The sequence below is a fragment of the Oncorhynchus nerka genome, linkage group LG26 (genome assembly GCF_034236695.1).
Source record: "Oncorhynchus nerka isolate Pitt River linkage group LG26, Oner_Uvic_2.0, whole genome shotgun sequence".
Lineage (NCBI taxonomy): Eukaryota > Metazoa > Chordata > Actinopteri > Salmoniformes > Salmonidae > Oncorhynchus > Oncorhynchus nerka.
In genome coordinates, this window is record NC_088421.1 from 48,082,577 (window position 1) to 48,095,631 (window position 13,055).

General features: G+C 45.4%; 1 pseudogene; it reads right to left on the bottom strand.

Annotated features, from left to right (window-relative positions):
- Positions 1-868: 868 nt before the first annotated feature.
- Positions 869-13,055, bottom strand: part of LOC115127390 (germ cell-specific gene 1-like protein) — a 72,038-nt pseudogene continuing 59,851 nt past the window's right edge.

The following is a 13,055-nucleotide window of genomic DNA, read 5'->3' on the forward strand; positions in this document are numbered from 1 at the left end:
TAAATAAAGACAAAACAAACAGACTGCCCACCCCAACTCACGCCCTGACCAGACTAAATAAAGACAAAACAAAGGAAATAAAGGTCAGAACGTGACATCACCAATTAGGACTATTTTGTGTTTGTCCATTACATGAAACTCAAATAAAAATCAATTTAAATAACAGGTTGTAATGCAACAAAATAGGAAAAACGCCAAGGGGGATGAATACTTTTGCAAGGCCCTGTATACAGTATAGTGCACTACTTGTTCAGACCAAAGCATGACAAGGCCCTGTATACAGTATAGTGCACTACTTGTTCAGACCAAAGCATGACAAGGCCCTGTATACAGTATAGTGCACTACTTGTTCAGACCAAAGCATGACAAGGCCCTATATACAGTATAGCACTACTTGTTCAGACCAAAAGCATGACAAGGCCCTGTATACAGTATAGTGCACTACTTGTTCAGACCAAAGTATGACAAGGCCCTGTATACAGTATAGTGCACTACTTGTTCAGACCAAAGCATGACAAGGCCCTGTATACAGTATAGTGCACTACTTGTTCAGACCAAAGCATGACAAGGCCCTGTATACAGTATAGTGCACTACTTGTTCAGGTCAAAGCATGACACTATATACACCTCTCCTAACCTGAACCATTGGTGCCCAAAATACAAAAACTGATCCGAGATCAGCATCGTCTTCATCAACTTCAACACTAGGGTTGTAAATCCACAGGTTTTTCCTCCTGGTTGTAGGATTCCCAATTTTATGCTTTTTTTATTCCCAACAGAGTCCCAGAATTTTACAACCAGGATTTCTGGAAAACCTTGGATTTTTGGAAAGTTACTAGAATTTCGCAACCCTCCACTCCCCTCTCTCTCAGCACTGTTCCTCCCCCAGGGACTCAGAGTTCTCTCCCAGGTCGATGGAACTGAGGACCCCTCATCTTCCTCTCCCTGGTACTCCAACCAGCCCCGGACCCCGCCAGGCCTCCAGGCCCCCAGGCAGCCTTCCTCCCCCGTGCCCAGGGTAGACCTCCATGGAGCTGGATATAGACTGGAGGGAGCGGTCCCTGAAGTAATGGAAGGCCTCCTGGTCGAGGTAGTTCTGCTCCTCCCTGAGACCCTGCTCGAACAGTTTGCGTTTGTGCCGAACTCGATGACCGTCTTGGTGTAGGAGTTGAGGGTGGTGATTTGAAGCGCCATGCAGCAGGTGAAGGGGAGCCCCATGCCAGGCTGAGAGAGAGAGGGAGGGAGAGGAGAGGGAGGGAGAGAAGAGAGAGAGAGAGAGAGAGAGAGACACACAGAGGGGGAGGGAGAGGGAGAGAGAGCAGAGACACACAGAGAGGGAGGGAGAGGGAGAAGAGCGAGAGAGAGAGAGGTAGAGAGGTAGAGAGAGAGTTAGAGAAAGAGGTAGAGAGGTAGAGCGAGAGAGAGAGAGAGAGAGAGACAGAGGGAGGGAGAGGGAAGAGAAAGAGAGAGAGAGAGAGGTAGAGGTAGAGAGAGAGGTAGAGGTAGAGAGGGGGAGAGAAGAGAGAGAGACTGATTCAGCCAATGGAAATACCTCTTCCTTCCTCTTGAGTGTGTGTTTGTGAGTGTGCGTGTATCTGTGTGCGTGTCCCAGACAACAGCTGTCTTCTCTAGCTCCGGCCATAGACGGGAAGATAGAAAGTCATGACAATCTAAGGTACACCAAATGGCACCCTATGCGCAGAAGGAGTCTGGCCAAAAGTAGTGCACTATGTGAGAATAGGTGCCATAGAGCTCTGGCCAAAAGTAGTGTACTATGTAGGGAATAGGGTGCCATTTGGGACGAAGCCCCCTAGAGAAAACAGCCATATGTGTTGGTGTTTGTAAATACGGCTGGGTTGATATGGACACAACGGTCGGTCACACAGCTGGTTTCTAGATGGAGATGTTGCTTGTGTTCCGAGATGGACAGTGTAGAATGACATGGAATGAATAGAACTTCTAGAATGTTCAGTGCATTCTGGAATCACTTGTTTATATACTACACCATTTCTGCTGCTTGTCGACTGTTTCACTGACACCAGTGTTTCACTGGAGAAATGTACAGTAAGTAACCAATCATATTCAGACAACGATATGGCTTCAGTATGAGTACTGACCAGAGGGACAGTTATCACTCATACCAAACACACAGACAGACAGTATGAGTACTCACCAGAGGGACAGTCATCACTCATACCAAACACACAGACAGACAGTATGAGTACTCACCAGAGGGACAGTCATCACTCATACCAAACACACAGACACACAGACCGACAGTATGAGTACTGACCAGAGGAACAGTCATTATTCATACCAAACACACAGACATACAGTATGAGTACTCACCAGAGGGACAGTTATCACTCATACCAAACACACAGACAGACAGTATGAGTACTCACCAGAGGGACAGTCATTACTCATACCAAACACACAGACAGACAGACAGACAGACAGACAGACAGTATGAGTACTCACTAGAGGAACAGTCATCACACATAACAAACACACAGACAGACAGTATGAGTACTGACCAGAGGAACAGTCATCACTCATACCAAACACACAGACATACAGTATGAGTACTCACTAGAGGAACAGTCATTACTCATACCAAACACACAGACAGACATACAGTATGAGTACTCACCAGAGGAACAGTCATTACTCATACCAAACACACAGACAGACATACAGTATGAGTACTGACCAGAGGAACAGTCATTACTCAAACCAAACACACAGACAGACAGACAGACAGACATACAGTATGAGTACTCACCAGAGGGACAGTTATCACTCATACCAAACACACAGACAGACAGTATGAGTACTGACCAGAAGGACCATCCATAGTCCCAGGAGTGGGGTCTCCAGTCTTCAGGACCCAGACTAACTGTGATCTGGAAAACCTGGGTGTACATCATATGGGCCACCATGCCTAGCAGACCTGAGGAGACGCAGATACAGAGAAACACGCAGGCAGGCAGGCAGGCAGGCAGGCACGCACGCACGCACGCACACGCACACACACACACACACACACACAAACACAGAGGTTTAAACATTTCCCAGGACATAGACACATCTGATATTGGCAGAAAGCTTAAATTCTCGTTAACTTCTCTAGGGTAGGGGGCAGCATTGGGAATTTTGGATGAAAAGCGTGCCCAAATTGAACTGCCTGCTACTCAGCCATAAAAGCTAGAATATGCATATAATTATAATTAGATTTGGATGGAAAACTCTCTGAAGTTTCTAAAACTGTTTGAATGATGTCTGTGAGTATAACAGATCTCATTTGGCAGACAAAAACCTGAGAAGAAATCCAACCAGGAAGTGGGAAATCTGAGGTTTGTAGTTTTTCAACTTTGGCCTATCAAATACACAGTGAATTTGGATTACTGGACTAAACATGCGAACAAAAAGGAGGTATTTGGACATAAATGATGAACAGTATCGAACAAAACAAACATTTATTGTGGAACTGGGATTCCTGGGAGTGCATTCTGATGAAGATCACCAAAGGTAAGTTAATATTTATAATGCTATTTCCGACTTCTGTTGACTCCAACATGGCGGATATCTGTTTGGCTTGATTTGTTGTCTGAGCGCTGTACTCAGATTAATGCATGGTTTGCTTTTTCCATAAAGTTTTTTAAAATTCTTACACAGCGGTTGCATTAAAGAGAAGTGGATCTCAAATCCCATGAATAACACTTGTATCTTTATCAATGTTTATTATGAGTATTTCTGTAAATTAATATGGCTCTCTGCAAAATCACCGGATGTTTTGGAACTATTGAACATAACGCGCCAATGGAAACTCAGATTTCTGGATATAAATATGAACTTTACCGAACAAAACATACATGTATTGTGTAACATGAAGTCCTATGAGTGTCATCTGATGAAGATCATCAAAGGTTAGTGATTCATTCATCTCTATTTCTGCTTTTTGTGACTCCTCTCTTTGGCTGGAAAATGGCTGTGTTTTTCTGCGACTTGGCTCTGACCTAACATAATCGTTTGGTTTGCTTTCATTGTAAAGCCTTTTTGAAATAGGACCATGTGGCTGGATTTACAACAAGTTCATCTTTAAAATGGTGTAAAATACTTGTATGTTTGAGGAATTTTAATTATGAGATTTCTGTTGTTTTGAATTTGGCACCCCTGCGGTTTCACTGGCTGTTGACGAGGTGGGACGCTAGATATGGTAATGACTCATAAACACATTGTCATCTATATGAGCATATATTACATTATATATGGTAATGACTCATAAACACATTGTCATCTATATGAGCATATATTACATTATATATGGTAATGACTCATAAACACATTGTCATCTATATGAGCATTTATTACATTATATATGGTAATGACTCATAAACACATTGTCATCTATATGAGCATATATTACATTATATATGGTAATGACTCAGAAATGCATTGTCATCTATATGAGCATATATTACATTAGATATGGTAATGACTCAAACACATTGTCATCTATGTGAGCATATATTACATTAGATATGGTAATGACTCATAAACACATTGTCATCTATATGAGCATTTATTACATTATATATGGTAATGACTCATAAACACATTGTCATCTATATGAGCATATATTACATTATATATGGTAATGACTCATAAACACATTGTCATCTATATGAGCATATATTACATTATATATATGGTAATGACTCATAAACACATTGTCATCTATATGAGCATATATTACATTATATATGGTAATGACTCATAAAAACACATGAAATAACATTTAAAGGATATATAGATAGTCAATAAGAGGCCAATGCTCTGTGTAAATGGATTACAACACCGACATGCAGCTGTTGTTTTTAACGCATATAATCCTATTCCCTTTGTTGTCTCTGTGGGTTCTGGTCAAAAGTAGTGCACTATGTAGGGAATAGGGTGCCATTTGCCTGCGACAGCAACAGCTGTCCTGCGACTACAGCAGCTGGGCTGAAACAGCTACGAACACACACACACACACACACACACACACACACACACACACACACACACACACAGAGAGAGACACACACACACACAGAGAGAGACACACACACACACAGAGACACACACAGAGACACACACACACACACACACACACACACACACAGTATGAATGTCAGCCAGTGGAAGCAGTCATTACTCACTGGTGTCTATGGTTCTGACCTGCTCTGAAGAGAGGAGGAGGAGGAAGTGAGAGAGTTACAGAGAGAGATAGAGAGAGAGAGAGAGAGAGAGAGAGAGAGAGAGAGATACCACCAGAGAGATAGAACACAGAGGTCAGAGAGGTCATGAGCAGATGAGCTCCTGCATTTTTCCGCATGTTCTAGGAAAAATATAGATTTGGAGTTTGATAAACTTGGATTTTTTGGCAGGGACATGTACAGGATTCTACCCTCCACAGCATAACCTTCGCTCCAGATAAAAACTCAAAACCCCCACCCTGATATTGGACGGAATTACCTGTGAGGCCCAAGCTATACAGCAAATGCTCTGGCTAACAACCTGAAAACACCATCCAACCTGGAACTGAGTGAGAAATGTTTAGTCTGAAGCCATATTTTATGTTCAAAAGAAGAACAATACATTACAATGATATATTTAACTTTATGAGGACTGAATGCTGAGTTGGACTAGTAAGCCTGCTAGGACAAGGAGTTGGACTACCAAGCCTGCTAGGACAAGGAGTTGGACTACCAAGCCTGCTAGGACAAGGAGTTGGACTACCAAGCCTGCTCGGACAAGGAGTTGGACTACCAAGCCTGCTAGGACAAGGAGATGGACTACCTAGCCTGCTAGGACAAGGAGTTGGACTGGTAAGCCTGCTAGGACAAGGAGTTGGACTACCAAGCCTGCTAGGACAAGGAGTTGGACTACCAAGCCTGCTAGGACAAGGAGTTGGACTACCAAGCCTGCTAGGACAAGGAGATGGACTACCAAGCCTATTAACCAGACCATCCCCTGGCATGGCACAGTGCTATATTAATCAGACCATCCCCTGGCATGACACAGTGTTATATTAACCAGACCATCCCCTGGCATGACACAGTGTTATATTAACCAGACCATCCCCTGGCATGACACAGTGCTATATTAACCAGACCATCCCCTGGCACAGTGTTATATTAACCAGACCATCCCCTGACACAGTGTTATATTAACCAGACCATCCCCTGGCACAGTGCTATATTAACCAGACCATCCCCTGGCACAGTGTTATATTAACCAGACCATCCCCTGGTACAGTGTTATATTAACCAGACCATCCCCTGGTACAGTGTTATATTAACCAGACCATCCCCTGGCACAGTGTTATATTAACCAGACCATCCCCTGGCATGGCACAGTGCTATATTAACCAGACCATCCCCTGGCATGGCACAGTGTTATATTAACCAGACCATCCCCTGGTACAGTGCTATATTAACCAGACCATCCCCTGGTACAGTGCTATATTAACCAGACCATCCCCTGGTACAGTGCTATATTAACCAGACCATCCCCTGGTACAGTGCTATATTAACCAGACCATCCCCTGGTACAGTGCTATATTAACCAGACCATCCCCTGGCATGACACAGTGTTATATTAACCAGACCATCCCCTGGTACAGTGTTATATTAACCAGACCATCCCCTGGTATGACACAGTGTTATATTAACCAGACCATCCCCTGGTACAGTGTTATATTAACCAGACCATCCCCTGGCATGGCACAGTGCTATATTAACCAGACCATCCACTGGTACAGTGTTATATTAACCAGACCATCCCCTGGCATGACACAGTGTTATATTAACCAGACCATCCCCTGGTACAGTGTTATATTAACCAGACCATCCCCTGGCATGGCACAGTGCTATATTAACCAGACCATCCACTGGTACAGTGTTATATTAACCAGACCATCCCCTCGTACAGTGTTATATTAACCAGACCATCCCCTGGTACAGTGTTATATTAACCAGACCATCCCCTGGTACAGTGTTATATTAACCAGACCATCCCCTGGTACAGTGCTATATTAACCAGACCATCCCCTGGCACAGTGTTATATTAACCAGACCATCCCCTGGTACAGTGTTATATTAACCAGACCATTCCCTGGTACAGTGTTATATTAACCAGACCATCCCCTGGTACAGTGTTATATTAACCAGACCATCCCCTGGTACAGTGTTATATTAACCAGACCATCCCCTGGCATGGCACAGTGCTATATTAACCAGACCATCCCCTGGTACAGTGTTATATTAACCAGACCATCCCCTGGCACAGTGCTATATTAACCAGACCATCCCCTGGTACAGTGCTATATTAACCAGACCATCCCCTGGCATGGCACAGTGCTATATTAACCAGACCATCCCCTGGTACAGTGTTATATTAACCAGACCATCCCCTGGCACAGTGTTATATTAACCAGACCATCCCCTGGTACAGTGTTATATTAACCAGACCATCCCCTGGCACAGTGTTATATTAACCAGACCATCCCCTGGCACAGTGTTATATTAACCAGACCATCCCCTGGTACAGTGCTATATTAACCAGACCATCCCCTGGCATGACACAGTGTAATATTAACCAGACCATCCCCTGGCATGACACAGTGCTATATTAACCAGACCATCCCCTGGTACAGTGCTATATTAACCAGACCATCCCCTGGTACAGTGCTATATTAACCAGACCATCCCCTGGCATGACACAGTGCTATATTAACCAGACCATCCCCTGGCATGGTACAGTGTTATATTAACCAGACCATCCCCTAGTACAGTGTTATATTAACCAGACCATCCCCTAGTACAGTGTTATATTAACCAGACCATCCCCTGGCATGACACAGTGCTATATTAACCAGACCATCCCCTGGTACAGTGTTATATTAACCAGACCATCCCCTGGTACAGTGTTATATTAACCAGACCATCCCCTGGCATGACACAGTGTTATATTAACCAGACCATCCCCTGGTACAGTGTTATATTAACCAGACCATCCCCTGGTACAGTGTTATATTAACCAGACCATCCCCTGGTACAGTGTTATATTAACCAGACCATCCCCTGGCATGACACAGTGTTATATTAACCAGACCATCCCCTGGCATGACACAGTGCTATATTAACCAGACCATCCCCTGGTACAGTGCTATATTAACCAGACCATCCCCTGGTACAGTGTTATATTAACCAGACCATCCCCTGGTACAGTGTTATATTAACCAGACCATCCCCTGGTATGACACAGTGTTATATTAACCAGACCATCCCCTGGCATGACACAGTGCTATATTAACCAGACCATCCCCTGGTACAGTGTTATATTAACCAGACCATCCCCTGGTACAGTGTTATATTAACCAGACCATCCCCTGGTACAGTGTTATATTAACCAGACCATCCCCTGGCATGACACAGTGTTATATTAACCAGACCATCCCCTGGTACAGTGTTATATTAACCAGACCATCCCCTGGTACAGTGTTATATTAACCAGACCATCCCCTGGTACAGTGTTATATTAACCAGACCATCCCCTGGCATGACACAGTGTTATATTAACCAGACCATCCCCTGGCATGACACAGTGTTATATTAACCAGACCATCCCCTGGTACAGTGTTATATTAACCAGACCATCCCCTGGCATGACACAGTGTTATATTAACCAGACCATCCCCTGGTACAGTGTTATATTAACCAGACCATCCCCTGGTATGACACAGTGTTATATTAACCAGACCATCCCCTGGCATGACACAGTGTTATATTAACCAGACCATCCCCTGGTACAGTGTTATATTAACCAGACCATCCCCTGGTACAGTGTTATATTAACCAGACCATCCCCTGGCATGACACAGTGCTATATTAACCAGACCATCCCCTGGTACAGTGCTATATTAACCAGACCATCCCCTGGTACAGTGTTATATTAACCAGACCATCCCCTGGCATGACACAGTGCTATATTAACCAGACCATCCCCTGGCATGACACAGTGTTATATTAACCAGACCATCCCCTGGCATGACACAGTGTTATATTAACCAGACCATCCCCTGGCATGACACAGTGCTATATTAACCAGACCATCCCCTGGCATGACACAGTGTTATAGTAACCAGACCATCCCCTGGTACAGTGTTATATTAACCAGACCATCCCCTGGCATGACACAGTGTTATATTAACCAGACCATCCCCTGGCATGACACAGTGCTATATTAACCAGACCATCCCCTGGTACAGTGCTATATTAACCAGACCATCCCCTGGTACAGTGTTATATTAACCAGACCATCCCCTGGCATGACACAGTGCTATATTAACCAGACCATCCCCTGGCATGACACAGTGTTATATTAACCAGACCATCCCCTGGCATGACACAGTGCTATATTAACCAGACCATCCCCTGGCATGACACAGTGTTATATTAACCAGACCATCCCCTGGCATGACACAGTGCTATATTAACCAGACCATCCCCTGGCATGACACAGTGCTATATTAACCAGACCATCCCCTGGCATGACACAGTGTTATATTAACCAGACCATCCCCTGGCATGACACAGTGCTATATTAACCAGACCATCCCCTGGCATGACACAGTGTTATATTAACCAGACCATCCCCTGGTACAGTGCTATATTAACCAGACCATCCCCTGGTATGACACAGTGTTATATTAACCAGACCATCCCCTGGTACAGTGTTATATTAACCAGACCATCCCTGGTACAGTGTTATATTAACCAGACCATCCCTGGTACAGTACTATATTAACCAGACCATCCCCTGGTATGACACAGTGTTATATTAACCAGACCATCCCCTGGTACAGTGTTATATTAACCAGACCATCCCCTGGTACAGTGTTATATTAACCAGACCATCCCCTGGTACAGAGCTATATTAACCAGACCATCCCCTGGTACAGAGCTATATTAACCAGACCATCTCCTGGTATGACACAGTGTTATATTAACCAGACCATCCCCTGGTACAGTGTTATATTAACCAGACCATCCCTGGCATGACACAGTGTTATATTAACAGACCATCCCCTGGTACAGTGCTATATTAACCAGACCATCCCCTGGCATGACACAGTGCTATATTAACCAGACCATCCCCTGGTACAGTGTTATATTAACCAGACCATCCCTGGTACAGTGTTATATTAACCAGACCATCCCCTGGTACAGTGTTATATTAACCAGACCATCCCCTGGCAAGACACAGTTTTATATTAACACACTAACCCTCTGTTAAGAGGGGGGTGTTAAAGAGTGGAAACTCAGGATACTAGACAACGAGGACTCTGAGTCAGTTAATATAAATCTCTGGAACAGTAATGGTACAGGGCAGCCCCAAACACTTTCATCTAGACGTTCACCTAATCAAAGAATTAGCTCAGCAGGAGAAGCTCTCCTTGAGAAGATACCCCCACCCGAGGGGGTCAGACCAGACCTCTTCATTATATAACTCCACAGACGAGAGCAACCCCAAGCGGAAAGTCAACCTCCCAGCACAGATTACTACTCCTCATTGAAATGAAGGATAAATTCACTCTGCTGGAGGGAAGACAGGTGGAGCTGGAACAGCAGGTGATTACAGTCCAGTCAGCACAGACCCAGACAACAGTTCAGCACAACAACAACCCCTCAACCAGACCTGGAGAGCTGGAGGTGGAGAGAGACATATCTGCACTCTGGACAATGGTGAGACAGCTTCAACATGATAAAAAGCATGAGCAGGAGAAGAACAGAGCACTAGAGAGGATCAGACTGCTGGAGGAGAGGTTGAGGGATGGCGTGTGACAGAGAACCACCTACTAGAGAGGTGGCCACCCCCACAGAGAAGCCAGCAGAACAGCCCACCTCAGCACCTGACAAAAGTCTCGACACCACAGCAGAACAGTCCACCCAGACCCTGACCATAACGTTGAAATCACAGCGGGACAGACAAATGAAGAACCTCAAGCCCAGGGGATCTCACCCCCTGTCAGCCACACTGATAGCCCTCCTGACAACCCCCACACCCACTGAGGACAAACACAAGACACAGATTGCACCCCATATGGACAAACAGGAAATATATAGGATGTAGGGTCTGCATCTGCACTCGGTCCGCAGGTAGTATTACATTTCATTATAGTACAACGGTTTGATTTGTCTAATCTTAGCAATTTCTTCTTAGCTAGCTACATAGCCGTCTTTGTATCATAGATAATTGCGTAATTATCGTATTCGTCGTCCTAACGCAGTCTACACTGCCCTGCAGCTAGCCAGCTAGCTAACGTCCACCGTTAGCTAGTCCACCGTCTACCGATTAGCAGCACAACTATTACACTCAACTGAACGACTTGATTAGTGTAGTGTTAGCTAGCTACATAGTTGTCTTTGCTGTCTTCGTATCCAAGATAATTGTGTAGTTTAGAGTGTGTAGTTTTATGTCGTCCTTAACGTAGGAGACTCTGCTAGCTAGCCAACAGCTAGCCAACGTCTACCGAACAGAACTTCTGCACTCAACAATCCGGTCGCATTTCGCTTCGCTCCACAGGTAGTATCACATTTTTCATTTCATTTCATTACAGTACAACGGCTTGATTTGTTTGATCGTAGCTAGCTACATAGCTAGCTACATAGCCGCCTTTGTATCAAAGATAATTGTGTAGTCTAGAGCGATTTCCTAGGTTAGCTAGCCAGCTATTGTCGTTCTTTTAACGCAACGTAACATAATCAACACTGCTAGCCAGCTAGCCAGCACTCAATGCCCAACAACGCAATAGCAGCACAGTAGAAACTATTACATTTTAATCTTTTAGTCAATGGAACGACTCGCCTGTCAACTATGTGTCTGTCTATCCTGTTCTCTCCTCTCTGCACAGACCATACAAGCGCTCCACACGCGTGGCCGCGGCCACCCTAATCTGGTGGTCCCAGCGCGCACGACCCACGTGGAGTTCCAGGTCTCCGGTAGCCTCTGGAACTGCCGATCTGCGGCCAACAAGGCAGAGTTCATCTCAGCCTATGCCTCCCTCCAGTCCCTCGACTTCTTGGCACTGACGGAAACATGGATCACCACAGACAACACTGCTACTCCTACTGCTCTCTCTTCGTCTGCCCACGTGTTCTCGCACACCCCGAGAGCTTCTGGTCAGCGGGGTGGTGGCACCCGGGATCCTCATCTCTCCCAAGTGGTCATTCTCTCTTTCTCCCCTTACCCATCTGTCTATCGCCTCCTTTGAATTCCATGCTGTCACAGTTACCAGCCCTTTCAAGCTTAACATCCTTATCATTTATCGCCCTCCAGGTTCCCTCGGAGAGTTCATCAATGAGCTTGATGCCTTGATAAGCTCCTTTCCTGAGACGGCTCACCTCTCACAGTTCTGGGCGACTTTAACCTCCCCCACGTCTACCTTTGACTCATTCCTCTCTGCCTCCTTCTTTCCACTCCTCTCTTCTTTTGACCTCACCCTCTCACCTTCCCCCCTACTCACAAGGCAGGAAATACGCTCGACCTCATCTTTACTAGATGCTGTTCTTCCACTAACCTCATTGCAACTCCCCTCCAAGTCTCCGACCACTACCTTGTATCCTTTTCCCTCTCGCTCTCATCAACACTTCCCACACTGCCCCTACTCGGATGGTATCGCGCCGTCCCAACCTTCGCTCTCTCTCCCCCGCTACTCTCTCCTCTTCCATCCTATCATCTCTTCCCTCTGCTCAAACCTTCTCCAACCTATCTCCTGATTCTGCCTCCTCAACCCTCCTCTCCTCCCTTTCTGCATCCTTTGACTCTCTATGTCCCCTATCCTCCAGGCCGGCTCGGTCCTCCCTCCCGCTCCGTGGCTCGACGACTCATTGCGAGCTCACAGAACAGGGCTCCGGGCAGCCGAGCGGAAATGGAGGAAAACTCTCCTCCCTGCGGACCTGGCATCCTTTCACTCCCTCCTCTCTACATTTTCCTCTTCTCTCTCT